Here is a 22999-nt window from a genome sequence, read left to right as displayed (position 1 = left end):
AGGATGAAGTTTGTTTCATAGAAGTTCATGATAAATGTGTTGCTGCCTTAAGACATGAATCTGTAGAATTCTTCACGACAAAGGTAAATCATGAAGGGCAAAGTCTTTCAAAACATTTAAGTTGTTAAGCAGCCCTCTCACCTCAAGCAACAGAGTAACGTGCAAATACTGGCTCAATCAGGTGCGCACTATGTGTCACTGTTTCAGGTGTTGTAAAAAGCTAATTAAAGTAACTATGTGTAACTTTTAAATGTTTCTGAAGCTGTGTAATTTTTCATCTGATGATCATAAATAACCTGTAACAGTCTATCAGTGAAAAGAACGCTATTGTTATATAGTTTTTATTAAGGCCTTTGCCTTTGCCTTTTTCCTGGAAGTGACAAAATGATTTACGGCAAGCAGAAGGGTTCTACAGTAACATTTTGATGGGTCACAGATTTCGGCGTAACAACGGAAAAGCCCCTTAGTGAGCATCCAGCGAGGTAAAGGGTAGCAGAAGATTTCTTCATATAGGCTTAATTGTATTTTAATTTTATTTGAGAATATATCTGCTGTAGTTATGGCTGATACTGGGGCAGGGCCATCACAGAAAAATGGAAATTAAACGAAGAACAACTAAAAGCTAAAAGGGAAAGACAGACAACAGGCGAAAACCCGAGTCAATCTTAGCCAGGCTTTCAACAGATGGAGACAAGTACGGGTTTTTAAATGATTCAAGGTATGTAATATGTCTATTTCATTCATAAAATAACTTTACAATGCACAATGTGGTTGTACATCATTAACATTAAATTACGTCCCCCTTTCATTTAGCGCCTGCTTTTTATTTCTTTTCAGTCCGTGTTTGTGTTGGCCTAGTATTTTCTTTTCCCTTGTCCCCCTTTACTTGTGTAAAGCATCCTTGGGTTTCATGAAATGCGCTATAAGTTATTATTACGTTCGTTGCTACAACAAACTCTTAATTCTTTCGCTCGTGACACAGTTACAGTGATACCCGGTTTAGCTCACGATACATCCAAAGTAGGCTAAGTTACCTTATGCAACACTTGAAATGCAACAATGTATGTGTAACTTTTCCTCTTATTGTAAATGAAAGATTTTCTGTCTGAGCAAGACATTTGTTGTAACTATATGACCTCTCGGTAACGCTAACTCAGTAATACAGTGGGCTACAGCACAAGACCTTTACGACAGCAGGTGCGGTAAAAACACTATCGCTTTTGTCCAAAGTGGCCGCTAGAATCAACCCAAACTGAAAGTTACATAATAGCCACTTTAAGCATCATGTGCGGTTTTAAGATTGAAATATTGTGCTGCAAGTTCACCACTCTGAAAAAATCCTTGAAAGCTTATTTTCTCAATCATCTTTTTACTATGCATGATGGGATCCTACATGAACACATTATTTTCTGCTAAAGCTAAACTAATTTGGTCAGTTTTCATGAAATAATGATGTATTTGTTTTTTTTAAGGTGGGTGGGGCTCATAAAACATGATGTCACATACGTCCAGGCAGGTATTCGAATAAGAATCTGACAGTAGGTGGGTTGTTACTGTCACTGTCAATCAAATCTGATCAAATCACATATAATCAACATTGATAAAGCAGCTGTTTTCAAGTGTTAAAGCTTTAGTTCGTAACTTTTTGATATTAATGAACATTCAAGCCATTACCAAATGAGTTGCTACAAAGATAATTAAGACAATCAGCTCCACACAACTCTCTCTGTATTTCTCAGTATGGCTTGTTCGGAAGATTGTTTTGTCCGGTGATTTTCCGGAAACTCGAGTGAAGATAATGACATCTTCTGAAGAGTCCATCATGTTTTTTTAATCCTCCGTGTCCTCCTTGGCTACTAGCAACTGTGTTTAGGAGGGGTGGGGGCTCTGCGCGATCATGGAAGGCTGTATCATGTGGACACTAAAGTGGATGTTAAACTCTTTCTAAACTATTTTTCTTACATAGGCTTAAAAGAAGATTGAATTTTGGTTTGCACCCAGCAAATTAATTGGATGAATTTGTTTCCATATGTGAAGTTGATAAATATATATGTGAGGAAAATATGAGGTCTGTTATGTGAAAGACTCAAGTGTTGATTTACATGTTAAAGCCTAAAAACAGTGTAGCTGTATTGCATAGTAGGATACAGAGAAATGATAACATGAGCTAACAACAGTCACAGTGAGATGGTAAACATGTATTCAACTTGTGAACGATGTGTCTTCTGAGGTCCACCAGTAAATACTTTGACACACCAGTCCCATGAATGGAGAATGTTTGGTCTGTTTGTGTATGTTTTGTCTCTTTCATTGGCTTCATAACGTCAACACTATGTCCCAAAATTACATAACAGCGGCTTACACAACAAAGATAACAAGTGGTAAATTACAGAACATATAACAGAAGTAAAAACATAATTAAAAACCCTCAGAGCTTAAAGTGTAAACATGTTTATAGTTGCAGTAAAAGGTTAAATGTTTGTACTTGAAAATCATGTAGTTTTGGATGATGAGTACATTCTCATTTATCTGAATAGGCTTGTCTGACACAGCCTTATAAGTTGATATGCCCGCAGCAAAGTGAGAAGTATAGTGTATCAGTGCATGTTGTAGCACCACACCTTCTGCAAGTACAAAAGTATGTAATTATGTGTTTAAGATTCCTAAAATAATGTAATACAATGAATTATTGATTTGATTTATTGATTTTGAATAAACGACGCCAAAAGCTTGAAACCTAAAAGCACCAGTCACAGAAAAGCAGGTAAGATAAAAGTCCAACTTTACTCAGTTCAATCATCTGACAAATGCTTATTACTCATAAATGTCTCCTATAACATATAAAAAGTCTTAATTGCCATCACATGCAGCCTGAGATTAATTTGCACACCTGAACCCGAGCAGTTTCTACATACAACAGACCACCCAATGTCATGCTCCTTTTGTATGTAAAACCTAATCTGGAAGGAAACTATAGCTGTTAATGTAGTGGAGTAAAACGTGCAATATTGATCTCTTAATTGTAGTGCAGTAGTAGTATAAAGATGCATAAAATGGAACTACTCAACTACTGTACAAGTACAAGTGCCTCAGAATCGTACTTAAGTACAGTACCTAAATAAATCTACTTAGTTACATTACCATATGGTCACAACCAAAGTGTTGGACTGATAGACTGACATACATCCCTGAAGCCACACTGTTAGCGATATTGTCTTTATTGTAACATAATAGCACACCACATATGCTCAGTGTTCAAGGTTTAGTGTGCAATGCCTGAAGGCAAGGCTGACGTCTACTTGCAGGAATGCACTAATTCCCATTCAAGGTCACAGGGAATAACAGCAAAGAATAGCAGAAAAAGAAGACACTTAGACAGTGTCTGAAAACCTGCCTTATATAAGCCTTATATGACCTTTTATAGTCCCAATATATCAGTTGCAGCATCCACTTACTAAACACATTTAGCCCATTTGATGCCTTTTAGCTGATTAATTAAGCATTGATGACCCAACATAAAGCGACAAAGCAACCCATCACCTCCTGGCTCCTTCGAGGAGCAAATGATGAATGCTCTTCAATTTCTAGATCACAAATGTAATGAAAGAGTACAATTGGATACATAACTTGGAAACTGAGCAGAACCCTTGTTTTGGGGAGCACTTACTCCTACCACACTTACTTTTATTGCTTTAGTGCACATTGCCAAAATATGTTCATCTCAATCAAGCATTGCTTCTAAATTTGAGGTCTGTCTTGGAGTTACATGTTGGAATTCCTATTTTTCCACGTTTCTGTCTAGTTATCCGTCAAATTCTCACTTGACTTGGCATAGAGCCAAAGTTCAGCTCAATCTGTGTCCAGGTTTTGTTCAGTGAAATGATGCAGGAACAGCAGATGTTTCTATTGAGCCTAAGCAGAACCCTCTATTCCATTACACATCCTTATTATTCAAATGGCTTCACTGAATAATAGTAGAAAACGATGTCCTCCATAGTAGCGACAACAGGGCATTTAAGCCAGACTTGTAGTTTAATTGAATCATTCTCATCAATGAGAATAGCATACTCAAAGATTAATCACACCCTGCTAATTCCCTTTTCACCCCTCTACCATCAGACAGAAGGCTAGAAAGTATAAGATCCAGATCCACCTGTTTCTTAAATAGCACTTACCCGCAGGCTGTGAGGGCCCCTCCATTCACACCAACAATCCTTATCTGCTCTGCTTACACAGCTACGTCCTCCTCCTCAGGGTCACTAAATGCACTAGCACTTTGTCTGATCTATTTGTTTATTTATTGTATTTACACATTGATAGCAACCCATGTGTCTCTTTTTTAAATCTTCTGTTTTTTTTGTATATGTCCAGTCTGATGTGTTGTCATTCTTGTCCTATACTGTCTTGTATTGTCCTGTGTTAGCCAAATCACCAAAATGAATTCCAGGCAATTTGTGTCGCTTTGGCAAAAATAAAGACTTGAACTTGAACTTGAACTACTTTCTGTTTTCATCCATTCAGCTCAGTTTGGCTAAAATTCTTGAGAGCTGACGGCTTCCATTATGCAAGCCACAAGTTCTAGGAAGCCACATAAGCCATGAAAAAGTACCTAGAATTATGTGTTTCTTTACCCTGTCAGTCGCTCACTATTTTCACCTGATCCCGCTGGCCTTTGGCTCCAACTTTATCAGTAACTATCACATTTCTTTTTGGTCCTTGACCCTTCAAGTAAAATGTCTGGTTGAGGCTCTGAGTGGATTTCAGCCATTTTTCTGTTGTAGAACTATGGTTTGCACTGTTTTCAATGATAGCAGGATAATTAACCATGACTTAATTCAACATGTATTAAAGTCACACAGCAAGTTTCCATCATGTTTGTTGTCTCCAAACTACAAAAACAAGGGTCTCTGGAGAGTTTAAACTCAACTTCAATTCAATGAGTTACTGTAAATCAACTCTCAGTACATTCATTCAAATCATAATTTCAGGACAAAAGACTTCAAGTCAAAAGAACTCATGTTTATAAGGCGGAATTGTCTTAAAATGAAATCCAGAAAATTTAAGTTGAATGAACTTTAAATTATTTCAACTAATGGTGCGACGCCTGCATGCTAGTTCAGGCAGTAAACTTGAGCTACAGCGCTGTATACACACCTTACGTGCTTTACTCACTGTATCATTTACCAAACACACCCCATCAATTTGGCGGTCTATTTAAGCTGCAAAATGTTCCCATCTCTGCTTGTCAATGCTCCTGCTGCCCTGCACCCGTATTGCTGCCTGCTCTTTAAGCCCCACCACCACCCCAGAATCCATCTGCAGGCAGGGAAGCTACTTTAATCATCACTCCCTAATATCTCATATAAACCCAATCTGCGTGGGAGTGATGAGGTTGGAGTCTGGCCACCAAACACGATATTCTGCTGTTATAATAAACATTTAAAACGTGAGTTGTCTGACTGAAATATATTTATTACATTAAATTAAAAAGATTTTGAAAGATTCCACTGAATTTCTGTATGATGTTTTACAACTGAGATTTCTCTAACACCCATCTCTTCCCATTGTCTATAAAGGTAAATTTTGTAGTGCTAAGCAGTATATATAACTATAAATGAATTGCATACTTAACGCTGAACACTGAGCATATGTGGTGTGCTATTATGTTACAATAAAGACAATATCACTAACAGTGTGGCTTCAGGGATGTATGTCAGTCTATCAGTCCAACACTTTGGTTGTGACCATATGGTAATGTAACTAAGTAGATTTATTTAGGTACTGTACTTAAGTACGATTTTGAGGCACTTGTACTTATACAGTAGTTGAGTAGTGTAGTGGAATGGCTTCGAATGACGACTGGAAACGCTTGTCTTTTACTGTGAACATTTATTGTTCACTATGCTGCAGTTTTACAAACAAGAAAGAACAACTTAGGCCTGGCGGACACACCTTTTATCTAGCATCTCAAGTGCATCTCTAAAAACTAGCAAGAGTACACAACAGACAACTTCCGTGTAGGCTACTTCAAAATAAAAGCACTTCCTGTGACGGTCTGAAGTAAAACTAAATTACTGTTAAACAAATAATGTAAATAGTGAGTTTTAATCCCACTACAATTTACCATTTCCTTTAGACTGTTTTACACTGAACAATATTATTTCCTTATTCAAGTGCTTTAACAAACATTTCACAACAAGTAGTTCCATTTTATGCACCTTTATACTATTGCACTACAATTAAGAAATCAATATTGCACTTTTTACTCCACTACAGCAACAGCTATAGTTTCCTTCCAGATTAGGTTTTACATACAAAACACATGATCATTTTATACAATATACATTGTGAGATAAAACTTTGTAGCTGCTCCACCTTAAAATGCTGCTTACACGTTAATGCCCTAATAAAATTAATCCTGGATGGTGCCATTTTGAATAGTCATTTACTTTTGACACTTTAAGTACATTTTGTTGCTACCTATGTACTTTTAACCATTCAAAAGTTTAAATGCTGGGCTTTTACCTATAATGGAGTGTTTTTCTACTTTCTCAATACTTCTTTCACCACTGATACTGTGTGGGGGGGCTTGTCCCTGTCCAAACTGATTTACCACCAGCTTCACAGGAACTGCTATGGGTCATCAGCTGCAAGACGAACTGCAGCAGCCTGAGGTGCACATCCAAGGAGCATGACATTGGGTGGTCTGTTGTATGTAGAAACTGCTCATGTTCAGGTGTGCAAATTAATATATATATATATATATATATATATATATATATATATTTTAATTGCTGTAAACCCCTGGTGTATTGAATGCTCTTTAAAATTGCAGCACATTTAAATAATGTGTAAAAGGACATAGCAATGACATGATTGCTCTCTCATAGTCCCACACTTATCCTTCTCAGAGAACTATTTCATCTCTGTGTCTGCCACAAGGGAATACAACCACATGACAGTTTGAAGAAGTAATAACTGCAAAAGTAATGATACATATGAGACAGAGCTTGAAGAAACATAAAGTGTTGACACTCCCAGCAGATGTGTGTAATTAGTTAAAATTGCAAGTGCAAAGCAAATGAAATGCTGACTGAAAACTGGCATGTGCTTGATGTTAGGGTGAAGCATGTGCAGGCTTCACAGTACATCAATCACATTAGTACACTGGCATCATGGTTGTGATGATGGTATATCAGCCCCACCATGTGGAGAAATCTCTTCACAACTACTTGGAGTGATTTGGGCTTCTTATGTTCACAAGTAAAGGCAAAAATTATATCCTAAATGATTTTAATAAGGATATCTGGTCAAATATTCAGTTTATTCAATATTTAACATAAAATGAATTGCTGGGATAATAAATGAAGACATATAGGATTAGTTTACGCTTCAAACATCTTCACCATATGGCAATGGAGTCATTCGGCTTTGCATATCCTGTAAGCAACTGAAGAAGACCCACTGAAGCGTGATGGGAATTTATTTTCCTATATGCATATTTGCATTTGAAGAGAACACTTGTGCATAAAAGCCAAAGAGGGCGTTCAGCACAGACGGTTCCTATGACTCACCAATGCAAAACATCACTCACTTAGCCTTCATTCAACACACTGCTCCCTATGCAGGAAACATTATAACCATTTTTACTTAATTTTGTGAGTTAAAGATAAATGCTTCTGAATGTAAAATATGTCAGGGGTTAAAGCTTGTTAGATGTGTGATAACATAGGCTATGAGTTGACTAAAGGAGCTCTTTTCTGGCACAATGGAACATAGAGCGGCCTTTAATCATATAGCCTACTGATCTCACATATTATAATATAGGCTACATCCCTTTAACAATATGCTTTATTGCTATTGATCAAAGCAGGACAAAGGTGTAATTGTACATTGGGTGTAAATCTATCTCTGTGTCAACAAATATCAATGACACTTTCCTAGGCAAAGCCAAGAGCATTGATTTGGAAATAATGCCAAATGCACATTGCATTGGACGTTTAATTGACTGGGGCATAAATGGCATTTGAGGGTGCTCTGACACGGAGAGGCTGCAGTGCTGTAGCCTATACTTTGCTAAAAGCTCTGGAGCAGCAGCCCAGCAGGTGTCCTCCCCTCTTTATTTTAAAGAGGTGAGGTAGACCTATTGAATTTGAATACGATTAGACTTGGAATTGACAAATTAAGAATCCTTCTTACGAATGCAGAAAACTCATTCAAGAGACGACATTTATTAAATCTAGGATATTCAAATTCTCAGATTATGTCTTAAATAAATGACAATAGGCCTAATTACAAGCAGGTTTAAATGTGTCTAGCTCACCATGAAACTAGGCTATAAGACTCTATGTGCGTTAGAGCATTTTTTTTTTTTTTAACTAGGGATGCCAAAACCCCTCAGCACTGTGCTTTAGGCTATGGTGGGAAAAGATGACCCGAAAATCAGTAAAGCAAGTGGTAAGGCGCTGGGTGTCATAAGCGGAGCTGTCCTCACATATCACGCACAACGTTAGGAGTTCCCTCGCTTACGGTGAAAACGCCCCTCTACTCTCTTCCTAGCGGTTCCCGTCCGTAAGCATCTCTGCCGGCTTGTGCCTGTCTGCTGTCCCAGCCTGCAGGGCTACACCTCCCGTGGCAGAGGAAAGGCGCTCCGGGGCGGTGGCGTCCGTCTTCCAGTTTTCTGCGATCTCAATGATCACAATCTGGACTGAAGCTTGACACCCGGACCTGACAGGACAGGTAGGCTCTGCGTTGTAGCCTATTTGTTTGTCTGATACGGTGAACAGGTGCATGCTGCATTTGCCGGTTGTTTGACATTGTAGGCAAGGCACGGGGAACATCTTACCGGTGACAAGCTTTAATACAAAACCGTGCTCTACATGCTCTGCAGAGACACCGCTTTGTGCTTCATGGACGGATCGGGAGGGTGTTGCCACAGAGCTTTAATCCGACCAATATGGTCGGCGGGCTGGTTTAATAAACTGCATAGAACCAGGGCATCCTTTATTCCATGCAAATCAAGGCCCAGTAGGCAGAGAGAGTCAGCAGGTGCACCTTTCTTATCGTCTTACTGAATCACATATCGCCTGTTCAGCCCTGTTTCTACACACATCCAACCCATATACGATTGTTCAGAGCTATTCTTGGACATGCCAGTGTGTGTAAGGATTGTTCTCTATGTGGAGCTATAGGCTAACAGCTGATGCTCAAGAAAATGAGCTAATTGAAGACGGTGTGTTGACGCGGGTGTGGCAGAGGGGGCAGGCGTGGGCGCCTCGGCAATCGGAAGGTCTCGTGAATCCTATGTGAACTGCAATGTGAGAAATTACATTGGGCTATTAAACTGGAAATGCTCTGAAAATAGAATTAGACGAGTATTTCTTTTGTTATTGTATTTTTTAAATAAACATTTATCTAAACAGATAAAGAAAAGGGACACACTAGTTCTTGGTCCAGTTTATCAAATTGTTTTCCTTGGCCTACATGCTGCTGTATTATTATTATTAATATTATTATTATTTAAATGAATGTGTTGATTAGGAAATAGGTGTAAAACACCACTTTGATCATCTCTGCAATGGGTTTGAAATATCCTCAATTTTAAAAGCTGCACCTCAAAACTGTATTTTAGCTGTAAACCACAGGATGTGTTTCTCTCTGAATTGTATTCTCAAAATGCCACGTGATCCTCTGTCCTATATACTAAAATGACAATTTGAATTAAAAATAGATATTGGGTAAACTATAAACAAAATTAATTTCATATTAGATTTTGACAGTTATAGCAGATACAGCAATCTGCAAAAAACATAACACTATAAAGCATACGTCTTTTTGGGACAGAAGCAAAAATAACTCCACTACAGTAAAAGTTTTACAAAGAATGAGACAACAAAGAGAGTTTACTAACAAGTGAAGTGCAATATAAGAAAATTACATAATTATGGTTTTCAGCAAGTTTTATTTCAACACCTCCAGATAAGTCAAATGGTAAAAGTTACCATTATCAGTAATGCATCATTCTGTTCACCCTCATCATACTCATCCTACTCACACAGACTGTCAGTCCTTGTGTATCTGGCTCCTTTGCAGCCACGCTGCAGGCTACAGACTACAGACTACAGACTCTGTAGTTGTGGAGGCAGAGTCAAGGAGGGGGGAAATATGATATCAAATCCATCCTTCTGGCCATCTGGGCCTCTGTCCCTTCATGCATCTTCCAGTTTAATTTCCTTTCTTTCACCTGCACCACTTGCAGCCTCCCTGGTGCACATTACAATAGTGCAACTATAAGCAGTGGTGCCCCTCTGTTACGCCCCTTTGCTCATTCACATCAAAGGGCAAAGCATCTTTGTGTGGATGCATGTTGTGTTAAAAACCTACAGGAGAAAAAAAATTGAATAGCTGTTTTCTAGGTTTGTCAAGGTGGTTCAAGGAGTCTCAGTGCAGGTAATACAATAATGCAATTACATGCTACATTTTCCACAGAGCAATTTGCTTTTATCTATGACAGGTAAGATGACAGTCAAGCAAACTCTTCAGTTAAATAAGGAAGGGACTAGCAAGGTTATATGTACACATGGCGTTCACAGGCGGTGACTCCATTACTTTCCAGTCGATGTGTAATCTCCGTGCAATCTGTCATTGACGCACGTGCCATAAGGGTAAAGGTTAGGTCACAGGTTGTACTGCTGTAGGATGCACTTTTGTGTGTGCGTTTCTGTGCACGTAAAGTCAGCGTGCTTGCTTGTTTAAGGTTGCACACTTTGATACAATTCTCCCTCGAGTCCTATTTAAAGTCATCCTGTGATCGATATGTAATAGCTCATTGAAGCGAGGCCAGTAGTCTGTTCACAGCCAAATTGGAATTCTCCACAAGATAAACCCACGTCGCTTAGAAGTGAGAGGAGCTTTCAAAGGCATATTAAAGATAACCGCATGTGATGCAATGTGTTGTGGGATACAATCCCTAACTCAGCAAGACCTTTTCTGAAATTAAAATGAATGAATGAGTGAATGACTGAATGAATGAAAGTGATCAGATAAGTAGATGTGTACAAATGTAACAACCATCCCATAGACCCCAATTGTAAAACAATGTAGAAAAACCCTCTTAAAGTAAAAAAGTTGATTAATTACTTTGCAGCTTCTGCATTCAGCACTTTATTTTGACGTTGTAAAACTTTGTGTCCTCCTGCTTGTTTTTCCAAATAGCAGTAATGGTTTTAAAATTATGAGCACATGTGTTGACTAGATTTTTCTCCATTTATAAGCCCTGCATTTGAAGATTTATGGCATAATATCACATTACATTGCGTCAATGGATACTATATTGTGATCATTTACAGTGTAGTAAAGGTCACTTGAGTGATCTCTCTCATGATAGACAATCCATCCCACCATTTTCTTTTTTTTTAAAGATTATTTTTTGGTCTTTTCCGCCTTTATTTGATAGGACAGCTAGGTGAGAAAGGAGAGAGAGGGAGGAAGACATGCAGGAAATCATCACAGGTCAGATTCGAACCCTAGACCTCTGTGTTGAGGCATAAACCTCCAAGTATATGTGCGCCTGCTCTACCCACTGACCCAACCCGGCCACGCCACCATTTTTATTTTGACAGCTATATGGTACATCACATATTGCATATTTGATTTGAACAGTCTGGCCAGTTTTGTGAGCAACACATGATCCTCCCCAAAGGGTGTACAACTAAATATGTTTAATAATAATCTGACATCATCTGTCCCTCCAGTGACATACACATCGATTTATTTTTACCGACCCTTTGTGTTCATGTCAAACCACTTTAAAGCAGACTAGAAGCTAGCATCCTATTGTTGGTCATCGTCTTCCACCCACCACCACCGTCTCACTTCAGTGCGCCCACCTCTATATGAACTGTCACATTCTTCAGTGCCACCATGTGATTGTTCACCTCTTCTTCTATGTTACGAGTGTGTATTTAATCTAGCAAAATCATTTCTACAGGCTGTTCTCTCTCTCTCTCTCTCTCTTTTGTCTTTTTCTGTCTTATTGTGATAAGCTTGACAGACAATGTTAGGCTAAGGTTTCCATGGTAACTGCATTTTAAACAGGCACGCCTGGTGTCTCTGTGTTAACCATCGTTTGGTCAAAAAAAAGAACTGTGGTCATTTTCCTGTCATTGTGCTAAAGAGGGAAGCTATGTTTTGTTTTCCTCTATTTGACTCTGCAAGTAAAGGCCTGTAGAATTATCATGTCATAATCTTCAGATTCTGTCGAGGCCGAGCCAAGTAGGTTCTGATTCCACTCTGTGGTTCAGTTTTAACATCAACATGTCTCACCATCAGTATCACCCACACAACTGTCTGTACAGTGATTGTTCTAAAAATAATTCTGTTTTCTGATAGCAAAAAGGTTAACAGTCTGAGTATTCCAATCATGTTCTAAAAATTCCAAAATTTCTTTTGACCTTTTAATGTAATGTTCTCATGCCTTGTTACATATCCTGACATGACCCCTTTACTGTAGCAAATTGATGTAAGATTACTTTGGCGTGTAGAATGGAGGAGGTTGGCTCTTCCACTCGTGTAAACTGATTAATATTTAAGATATTCATCTCATAAATCAAATGATGCATTCTGACAGCTCATTTTGAGAGATTTCACTGCCTGATTTGTTTTAATCAGCGAGGATTAACTTTACAATGACACCCCTCCCCCCCTAATAATTTTGATATGCACATTTGCCACCTTCTCCAACTCCAAGTGATAATGATGATAAGTTTGCAATCATGCAATCTGTCTATAATATCAGCTTAAAAATGGAGCTTTGTTCTTTAGATGCTGAAGTGTAGAACTACTGTATACTAACCCCTATAATATCCCCTGCTGTATAGTGCAGACAATTCCCATGAGAGAGTACTACCTTGTACTATGTCGACGCAGGTAACTTTCTATGGGCTTGCTTTCTCTTTGGGAGGATGAACTTGCAGCCTCATTGGTTCACTAGTCGTATCATTTATCTCTGTTGTGGTGTGACATGATTTGCAGCAGACTTAACAGTCGTGCTACGCAATCTGCTCCCAAGACTGCTGAGTGCCGAAGGTTCGGAGAATGTGTGCATGTGGTTTCCCCTGAACAAGGACATCTTGCCACTCCCACTTCCCCAACCCCCACAGTCCTGTACCTGGTTTCCCAGAGCCAGCCTTTGCCCAGCAAGGATTGATGGACTGGCTATATTCCATTAGAAGGGAGGCACTGGTTATACAGCTGAGATGTGGAGGGGCTGCATGATAAAATTGCAAGGCTCATTGAGAAATGTTCAGTGATTGGCTGGGGGTGGGTGGCTTCTGTGCATGTCATTGGACGTACGGTAATTCAACATGATGTATACAGCTCATGTAATACTTTTTATGTGGCAGTGCATTCTATTGCCTATTTAGCAACAGTAGCTGCTTTAGATATAAACAATGTAAAAATGTATAGCTGTTCACACTAGTAGTCGTGGTAACCATGACAGTCTTGGTATACACTGTGCTCATTAAATTGTAAATGTAGAGTGTTGGATTAGAAATGCTAGGAATTTGAGCAGTAAGAACAGCATACAATTTTATATTGATTATATTGAGTCTACAGCCATGCTACTGGCTCTGCGTGGCTGTACTGTACCGTTTAACAGATATAATGTTCAACATCTCATCTCAGTGTAGCATGTTAGCATGCTGACATCAGCACTTAACACAAAGTACAGCTGAGGCTGATGGTAATGTCATTAGTTTTGCAGGTATAGGTCATAAAAAGTATTGGACAAATTTAAATTCTGACCTGCTGGTGGCACTAATGTAGATGAAAAGTCAAAGGATCATCAACGTTTTTAGGATACGTCCTCTGGGCACTGTGGATGTTTGTAACAAATTCCATGGCAATCCATTCAGTAGTTGTCAAGACATTTCACTGAAAAAAAGTCAATCTCATAGTGGTGCTAGAGGAAACGTCAAGGGATAACCAAAATCAACAGAATGCATCCTTACTGGGAACATGAATGTCCGTGCAAAATGTCATGACAATGCCTCCAGTATTCCAGTAGATATTTCAGTCTGGACCAAAGTGGTGGACCAACCAGCCAATCAGTATTGCAATCCAGGAAGGAATTAACCTCCAGAAAGTGCCAGTAATCCATTAGAGCGACCAACCTTTCAGCTAAATGCCTGGAAAACTACAAGGATACTTTTACACTTGGCACAAAATAAGGAGACTTGGATCCATTTGCAGTCAATGAGAATTATCTCTTCAAACGTCCTGAAAACAGACAGATGGTTTGGTTGAAGCAAACTGTCTTTGTTTCTGAGCAAAAGTAATATCTCTTTAAATCTCCAAATTAATGAATAGTCTAATAAACAGGAGTACAGTTTGGGGTATGCTTTGCTCATTTATGTAAATTATGTAGTCTCAAAAGACGTTCTGGCAAAGGAAGAACACTGCCTGGGTATCACAGTAAGCACATTTATCTGTGTGCTCCTCTCTGCAGCAGATGAGACATAATTTATTCTTCTGTACTACTGCTCCTACTACTGCTACTATCACTACTTTGTTTTTGTAACCCATTAACTAACCAGACGCTCCTCAGTCGTTCCTCATTCATTAATACAGAAACTTCCAGTCTGTTTACCAGTAACTAATTATTAAGCTGAATCACAGTTAATCAGGTACTACTCGTCCTCATTCATTCATACAGTAACTACCAGTCTGTTTACCAGTAACAAATCTAATAGTGCTGAATCACAGTTGATCTAAAAGCTGTAAAATTGAGCAATCATCGGCTTCCACAGTGAGGGGGAGGTAGCTCCCTCATTGTGCTGATAAGAGCTTGAAAACCTGAAAAATGTTGAGATATGTTTTTAAAATCTTAGTTATTATTTAAAAATGGTTTCCTACCTACGTAGGTAGGGTTAGAATGGAGATTACCTGTTATATATTAAGGTTATGTTTAAAGGGGTGATAGAATGATTATATAATGTATTTCACACTGTTCCTTAAGGTCTCCTAATAGGGTATGTAACATTGGTTGGGCTGAAAATTGCCCGAATGCTATTTTATTAGGCCCTTAACTACCCTGTGAATATGGCTCTATTTGGAACAAGAGCTTTTCTTCCAAATATGGTATGCTAATGAATATTTAGATGAGCTGCACGCTGATTGGTTTGAGCGAACCCCATAGAAACACATTGGAGACGAGACAGCAGGTCTCATATTTTAGACACTGCAAAGTTATACGTTGTTTGTCGGGCTATTTCGTTATTAAATTCACTTCTGAGACTTTTTTATGCGAGAAATCAACTATATAAAGCTCAAATATGGGCCGTTTTACGAAAATTAATTGCTAATTGCAAATTTGGTAAGACGTGTCGGACTTTAGGAGCTCCACACAGTCTGACGAGAAAACGGCAACCTCCATACCCAGTGAAAGTCACCGTTTCTCGGCTACTGGACTACTGGGACTCGGGGCTCTGGCTGCCAGCTGCCGGCATAACTAGAGTATATTTAGTTTGAATTTCGTCACGCCACTTATATAACATATACCCCAAGGTCTTATAAAGCTAACAATGGTGTCCAATTTCAATTTAATGCATTTTTGTGAACATTAGCTAGGGATTTCGTTAGCTGCTACTGTCCCTTCAATCCTATGTGTACAGATTGCAGCTAGTTAGCTTCAATTTCGGCATAATTAAAGTATATTTACAGTTTGAATTTCATCACGCCACTTATATAAAATCTACCCCAAGGTCTTATAAAGCTAACAATGGTGTCCGATTTCAATTTAATGCATTTTTGTGAACATTAGCTAGGGATTTCGTTAGCTGCTACTGTCCCTTCAATCCTATGTGTACAGATCGCGGCTAGCTAGTTAGCTTCACTTTCGGCATAATTAAAGTCTATTTACAGTTTGAATTTCGTCACGCCACTTATATAACATATACCCCAAGGTCTTATAAAGCTAACTATGGTGTCCGATTTCAATTTAATGCATTTTTGTGAACATTGGGGATTTCGTTAGCTGCTACTGTCCCTTCAATCATATGTGTACAGATCGCGGCTAGTCAGCTTCAATTTCGGCATAATTAAAGTATATTTACAGTTTGAATTTCATCACGCCACTTATATAACATCTACCCCAAGGTCTTATAAAGCTAACAATGGTGTCTGATTTCAATTTAATGCATTTTTGTGAACATTAGCTAGGGATTTCGTAAGCTGCTACTGTCCCTTCAATCCTATGTGTACAGATCGCGGCTAGCTAGTTAGCTTCACTTTCGGCATAATTAAAGTCTATTTACAGTTTGAATTTCGTCACGCCACTTATATAACATATACCCCAAGGTCTTATAAAGCTAACTATGGTGTCCGATTTCAATTTAATACATTTTTGTGAACATTGGGGATTTCGTAAGCTGCTACTGTCCCTTCAATCCTATGTGTACAGTTAGCTTCACTTTAGGCATAATTAAAGTATATTTACAGTTTGAATTTCGTCACGCCACTTATATAACATATACCCCAAGATCTTCTAAAGCTAACTATGGTGTCCGATTTCAATTTAATGCATTTTTGTGAACATTGGGGATTTCGTTAGCTGCTACTGTCCCTTCAATCCTATGTGTACAGATTGCAGCTAGTTAGCTTCAATTACGGCATAATTAAAGTATATTTACAGTTTGAATTTCATCACGCCACTTATATAAAATCTACCCCAAGATCTTATAAAGCTAACTATGGTGTCCGATTTCAATTTAATGCATTTTTGTGAACATTGGGGATTTCGTTAGCTGCTACTGTCCCTTCAATCATATGTGTACAGATCGCGGCTAGTTAGCTTCAATTTCGGCATAATTAAAGTATATTTACAGTTTGAATTTCGGTATTTTGTAGTCCAGTAACCCAGAACTGGTGACTTTGCGCGGGTATGGAGCGCCGCTGGCTTCCCTTTGTGACGGAGATCCAGCTAGCTCACAGCGAGCCGGAGTCTATGAAGTAGGACACGCCGGACGGCGAGGCAGCACCGGCCGCTGTCACGTAGCCTGCTGAGCTCCTGCTGAACTGCGACACAGTCGGACAAAATTTGCAATTAGCCACCAATTTTTGTAAAACGGCTCATGTTTGACCTCTACGTACTTGATTTCTCGCATAAAAAAGTCTCAGAAGTGAATTTAGTAATTAAATAGCGGACCTCTGGAGATCTGCATGACCTAGCTAGATTTAGAAGACTAAGCTGACCTCAGGTCAGTGGTGTAGCCTATGCAAATGTTGGGGCGTGACAAAGACTAGGAGTTGGGATGCTTACGTCAGCTTCCAGCTTTGTTGAGATTCGCCCGTTTTCAGCGGCAGTTTCAAAATGTGAGATTTGCAGAGGATAGGGGTATCAATGGGATTTTGAGCTTCTATGTATGTCCTATTTACCCACCTGTCGTTATTCAACTATGACAAGGTAAAATCGGTTTTGCATTTTATCACCCCTTTAAAACCACTGTGAAATAATACCAAAACACTTCTCTTGCAAAGCTTTGATATTCCGACCAAAGGAGGTGCTGATGACACTGTGCCACGGTATACACGGTATAAACGTTTTTTCTCCAATACACTCTGGAGGAAGGCAAACACTTGACACTGTTAGCACATGCACAATTTCCTAACAGCATACTGTGTTTGAGGAGCGAAAGGAATCCACAAGCTGTGTTTCCCCTGCTTTTTGAGATGCTAGATTTCTGCTGCCCACCTGCTGATGAAGAATGGGCCTGTGGGCAACTAGTGCCCGCCCCAAGAAGCATCAATTTCCGGGGCCTCTAAATTGACAGACTCTTTGTTTGAGAGACATCATGAAGACAAATGGGCACAGGCTGGCTGAGGTAAATGGTGCATCATGGGCATCATTCTGCCCTATGATCAGCCATCATGAGCTGCCCCACTGCAGACAATGAGTTGTTTGGGGCATCACATTGTCGGCATTTTGCTTCCTTTTGTTGACGTTCTGCAGTTTGAGACTTCTTTCCTCTTCAGTGAGTGCAGTTTCAAAATCTTGCAGTTGATCTCAAATAGGCTGATCAGATGAAAAACTAGGCTGAATCGTGCATATCTGTCTTATCTTAAAATATTTTAACTTATCAGCGAGACAGCTTATCTTTATGATGCCTGCAGTGTTTTGTAACACACTTGAATAGGCAACACTTCTTATGGAAACAAAGCGTATTCATTTGATTTGATACAATCTGTTCTTCTTGACAGTCAGAGATACCGTACATCATAGACATTAGATCTATCATCTTTGCTTGTCACCCACAAAGACAATAAATCTTTGAATCAAAATGCGATGTGGTGAAAAATGTTTGCAATGTGGAGGCACGTACTTTGCTGCAGAAAAATACAAGTTTACAGACGTCTCATCTTTGTTGGACCATCTGTACACTCTTCTATGTGGTGACAGACAGCCAGGAGGTGTAAATGACTCATGGCTCCCTCCCATACTGAATGGATTGCAGGGTTTATGCAGGTAAACTTGCTAAATGTTGGTGGATCTTGTGTGCCACCAGCAGCTAAGATGATCAGGTCAAGTCCTCTCTATTTGAATGGGGACCTGGGTGTTGGAGTTTCGTTCTGCAAGTTAAAGTTACACAAGGTAAGATGTAAAGGCTAATCCTAATAAATTACCAGTAAAAGCCTTCAGAAGGAAAAAAATAATAAAAGTTCATATTTCTCATTTCATTTCTGGCAGTGCAGAAAGAGAATTTAGACCTTCATGTAGGGTTCGGTATGTAGGAACGTTTCTATGTCTGGTCCAAATTCTGAGGGGGGTAGTGTTGCAATAGAATTTAAAAAATTGGCTTTTTGCCCTTGGCACAAACAGACAACAGTGACACTGAAAAAAGTTTTTGGATAGAACTCAAGATTTTTAATTTCAAATGTAGGAACATGAGCAGAAGCAGGGTATAGCCTATTCCAGACAGAACATGCTGTACTTAATGTTTTGGAAATAATTCATGTTCTGAACATTTGCGAAGCTTATAAATTATTTAGACTGTCACAGAGATGATTCACCTCAATGGTGACTTGTAAGGTGAAGTACAATATAACAATACTATGAGCTTAAGAGTAAAAGGATCAACACCTGTCAAGATAAAATCATACTGTAGAAGCTTTAAAAACACTACTTATTGCATGACTATTGCAATTGATTGCATTATATATTGCATGTGTTCATGTCAGTGTCTCCACCATCCTGCACAATTGAATTGAAGGGGATTTAACATTAAATAAGATCAATTTAAGATTATCATGATGTTGTTCCTGTATTTGGGAGGGTCAAGGTGTTCCCTAATACAAATGGTTCATGATGTAGCTGGTTAACATGGAGTAGATTAAAACACCTGACCTTGGTTTGAAATCCTAAAGCGGCTATAAAACATTATTTTTTTGTAATAGCAATGGCTCAAATGACTCTGTGTGATGTAAAAGGGTTACACTTGTGGTGACAAACCCATACAGAATGATTGGACTCTGCAGCTACCCTCATCTCTACAGTCTTTCAGCTCATTGTTCTGATTTTCCAGTCTGCAAATTTACTTGGACGAGGAGAACTGTGTGGGTTGATCTGATTTGACTGACAGCGGCATCTCCATGGCAACCTGAGCAAAGAATCCCACAGCAACTGTCATCACATTGTTATTCTGATTCTTATGTTGCTCAATTCTGATTGGTGCATGCACATTTGTGACATCACCTCTTTTCAACAGTGCCCCACCGACTTCTAAATAGTGAGAAGAGCACAGACGAAAATGATGTGAAATAACCAAATTTATTACTATAGTTATTTTAGTTAAATAGGTTCTCAGGGCCTTTAACATAGTAAGTAGTGTTCATTTAACAGTGTGAATAAACAGTGAGAATGGGTTGCAAAGCTTCCCCCGTTTTTCTATCAATGTTACCTTGACTTCTGTCTCTTGATGTCTTATACAATTGCCACCATTGGTAGTTTGGGACAGCTGTGACCTTTAGTTAGTTGTAAGTGCAATTGATTTACATCAGGACAGAAACACATTTAAACTAAACACACACAAAACAGACACACATGCATGCACGCACGCACGTACACACACACACACACACACACACACACACACACACACACACACACATAGGTACACCACAGTGCACACACAGTGACCGCGCAAACACCAACCTGATTATTCTGGGGGGTTGCAACTTGAAAAGGTTAAGAACCACTGAGTTAGATAACCATCATAATATAAGCACTTTCCCAAATCTCATCTGACATTGTTTTAATTTGGGCCATACACTTCTGAAGTATAAATAAAATGTATTTCTGTCTTATTTAAGTAAAGATAAGCAAACTTATGTAATGCACCTATTTTTGGAGGCCTTCAATCCTGCACGTTGTTTTCAGAGCATCACCCAACCTGATGCTGTCATACTCAACAAAGACTTTCCTTGATGTTTGCTCTTTGAGGCTCAAAAACCAAAAGGCCCCAGATGATTTTGTGGAGAAAGACCTTTAATGGGAGTCTGTTTGACGTCAGTGACTGTTACAGGAATGTTGAGTCTAAGCAGCAGCACCTCACACTTCTCAGTCTCCATCATCTCCCTCGCACAGATCATTAGGTGTGCGGAGACCAGAACTGATGTGGAGCAGGAGTGATTGAATCACAAAGTGACCCAAATGAAAGAGTTGATTGGCCTCGCAATCATGATGTGTGTGAAATGAGCGTCCTAAGTCTCTGACACTGATCTATTAGGATTCTTCTTTTCGTTTGCTTGTGATTTACTGATATATCTACATACATACACTGAGACATCTGCTTCATAGGGGGGATGACATTCACACAGATTGCAGATCTGATTTGCTCAGGTGAATGATTGTTCAGGAGAACTGATATTTAGCCGAGAAATGAGCACGGATGGATGTCAAGGTAAAAGAATGGACTCTGTTTTTTGAATCATCTTTATTGCTTTCTACAGCGTATGAAATGAGCTTCTGTATGAAATGTCGGGCTGAAGGGTGTTATAGTATCAACACTTTACAATTAAACAACACTACGGGTCTAAAAAGCTCAAAATGCCAGTGTGGCCAGCTACGTTGTCGCAGACTCACCATTAGAAGGACAGCTCAACTTTGATTTTTCATCTGCAGCCACGTGTGCATCACTTAAAAGTGTCCCCTGGAAACACTTACGTTGTGTTGTGGGCTATTTGCATGTGTTGTCTTTATGTTATGTGTTGTAGTTTATTTGCGTGCATTTTCTTTTTGTTGCGTGTTGCGGTTTATTTGCATGTGTTGTCTTTATGTTGCATGTTGTGGTCTATTTGCGTGCGTTTTCTTAATGTTGCATAATGTGGCCTCTCAGGGTCACCGTAGTAAATACTAAAAATGTAATGGGTGCACATAATATACAGTCATTATGAGGATATCTTTTGAAATCAATTATGTCATTATTTATTAATGAGATTAATCAAACAACCCACAGGCCCTTCAGAGTTGTGGAGGAACACTGCACGGTGTGAGTGTGACATCTGCAGCCTTCCTAGTGCCAGACTGCTCTCCTGTTTGATCTGGCTTCATTATGCAGAGGGAGGCTGACCTATCATGAAAGCTGAGACATGCTGTGTTCCAGCCTCCCAAATTATAAACACAGAGATGTACTCAGGCAGCTGGTTGAGGGAAAATTTGGTAATTAGAGCCTTTTCTTTGGGGAAAAAAAGTACCATATCTTTTCCTGGTTTACAAACACTTCACTGTCCGTTATTAGATCAAATTAAGCTTCTGTTTTGCTCCTCCCTAATGACAGTTTCCCCTGGAAGCTTTGTACTTTTTATCAGAGCTTCCTATGTCCCCTCCTTACTAATCCCTTCCTCTCATTAACCTCTTGCCTTATTTTATGCTGTTTTCACTTTTTTTTACATCCAGGCTTCAAGGTTTGTATTACGAACATCTTCCCAGTGTGTGATAAGGTATATTGCCCCATGTTCAAATCAACAATTTCTAAGGGAAGTTTACTATTAGATGACAGTTTGCACTGAATGGAAAAGCACATTTTTTAAAGCCATTTTACTCTTTATAGGTAGTTATTAATGAAGTAAGTTTAAACCATATTACACATGCCTTAGGCTAACACATTTCCAGGAGTTACTTAAGAAGAAATTGTTACATTTTAAATCAGAGTTTGCATTTCTTGAGCACATCCTTTTTTCTTGAGGCTGGAAAATGAGGATATTCTAAGAAAAACATTTTGAGAAAACATCAACTTGAGGAAAGGAACAACCTCATTATTTGGCAATTACCACCATATTTATGGCTGGGAAAAGGAGGCACCTACATAAAATGCTGCCTCCTCAGGTGCCTCCTCATCATAATCCAGTCTCTCTTTCAGAAGAAAATATCTCATGTTATCTTGAAAAATGTTAGCTGACATATAAGTAATGTAATAACTCTGTGAACCGTGCTCCCTTTTCAAACTAAAGCTACACATTGACTCTGGGTTTTTCTCAGATAATTTGTTTCACTTAGCTGTACTACCTCATCTGAATATCAGCTATTATACTGGATGTCACCTGCAGAAATGTGCAGGAGTTCAGCTCGAGTGTAGCAGTGGTCACCTTCAAATGACAAGGCTCATCTGTCTCCGGCTCACCTTAATATTGTATCAGCATTGTTGTTTGTCTCAATCTCCAGCCCCTCTCTTTTCCTTTGCCTGGTGTCTCTCTCCTCATAACCTCTGCCTTTTGTACTTTTTGTTGTTATGTTTCCAATGACCCCTCCTCCTCTTTCTCTCTCTCTCTCTCTCTCTCTCTCGTTCCCGGTGTGTCTGCTACCTTGTGCCGTGCCGCAGGGCTCTCTGGCTGATGTAATTTATGCTATCTACTTTGCTAGTGTGAGAGGAGAGCGTCCTGAAGCCAGCACTATTCATGCAGAGTGCTCCTGTGGGAGGCGGTGAGCCAGCACTGACTGAGCTTA

At 39.2% G+C, this 22999-nt stretch overlaps 1 protein-coding gene across 13 annotated transcripts in view; it reads left to right on the top strand.

Moving 5' to 3' along the window:
* The first annotated feature begins 8437 nt into the window (after window positions 1-8437).
* si:dkey-178k16.1 (band 4.1-like protein 1) overlaps window positions 8438-22999 on the top strand; it is a 40698-nt gene continuing 26136 nt past the window's right edge. For 7 of the 13 annotated variants that reach the window (XR_004899016.1, XM_036008223.1, XM_036008222.1 and 4 more), the window contains exon 1: window positions 8438-8739. The gene's annotated coding sequence lies outside the window, so the exon portion shown is untranslated. The remainder of the gene's footprint in view (window positions 8740-22999) is intronic. The other 6 variants (XM_036008220.1, XM_036008219.1, XM_036008224.1 and 3 more) reach the window with 4 other exon arrangements.

The sequence above is a fragment of the Sander lucioperca genome, chromosome 12, assembly GCF_008315115.2.
Source record: "Sander lucioperca isolate FBNREF2018 chromosome 12, SLUC_FBN_1.2, whole genome shotgun sequence".
Lineage (NCBI taxonomy): Eukaryota > Metazoa > Chordata > Actinopteri > Perciformes > Percidae > Sander > Sander lucioperca.
This window is presented reverse-complemented; position numbering and strand designations above follow the sequence as displayed.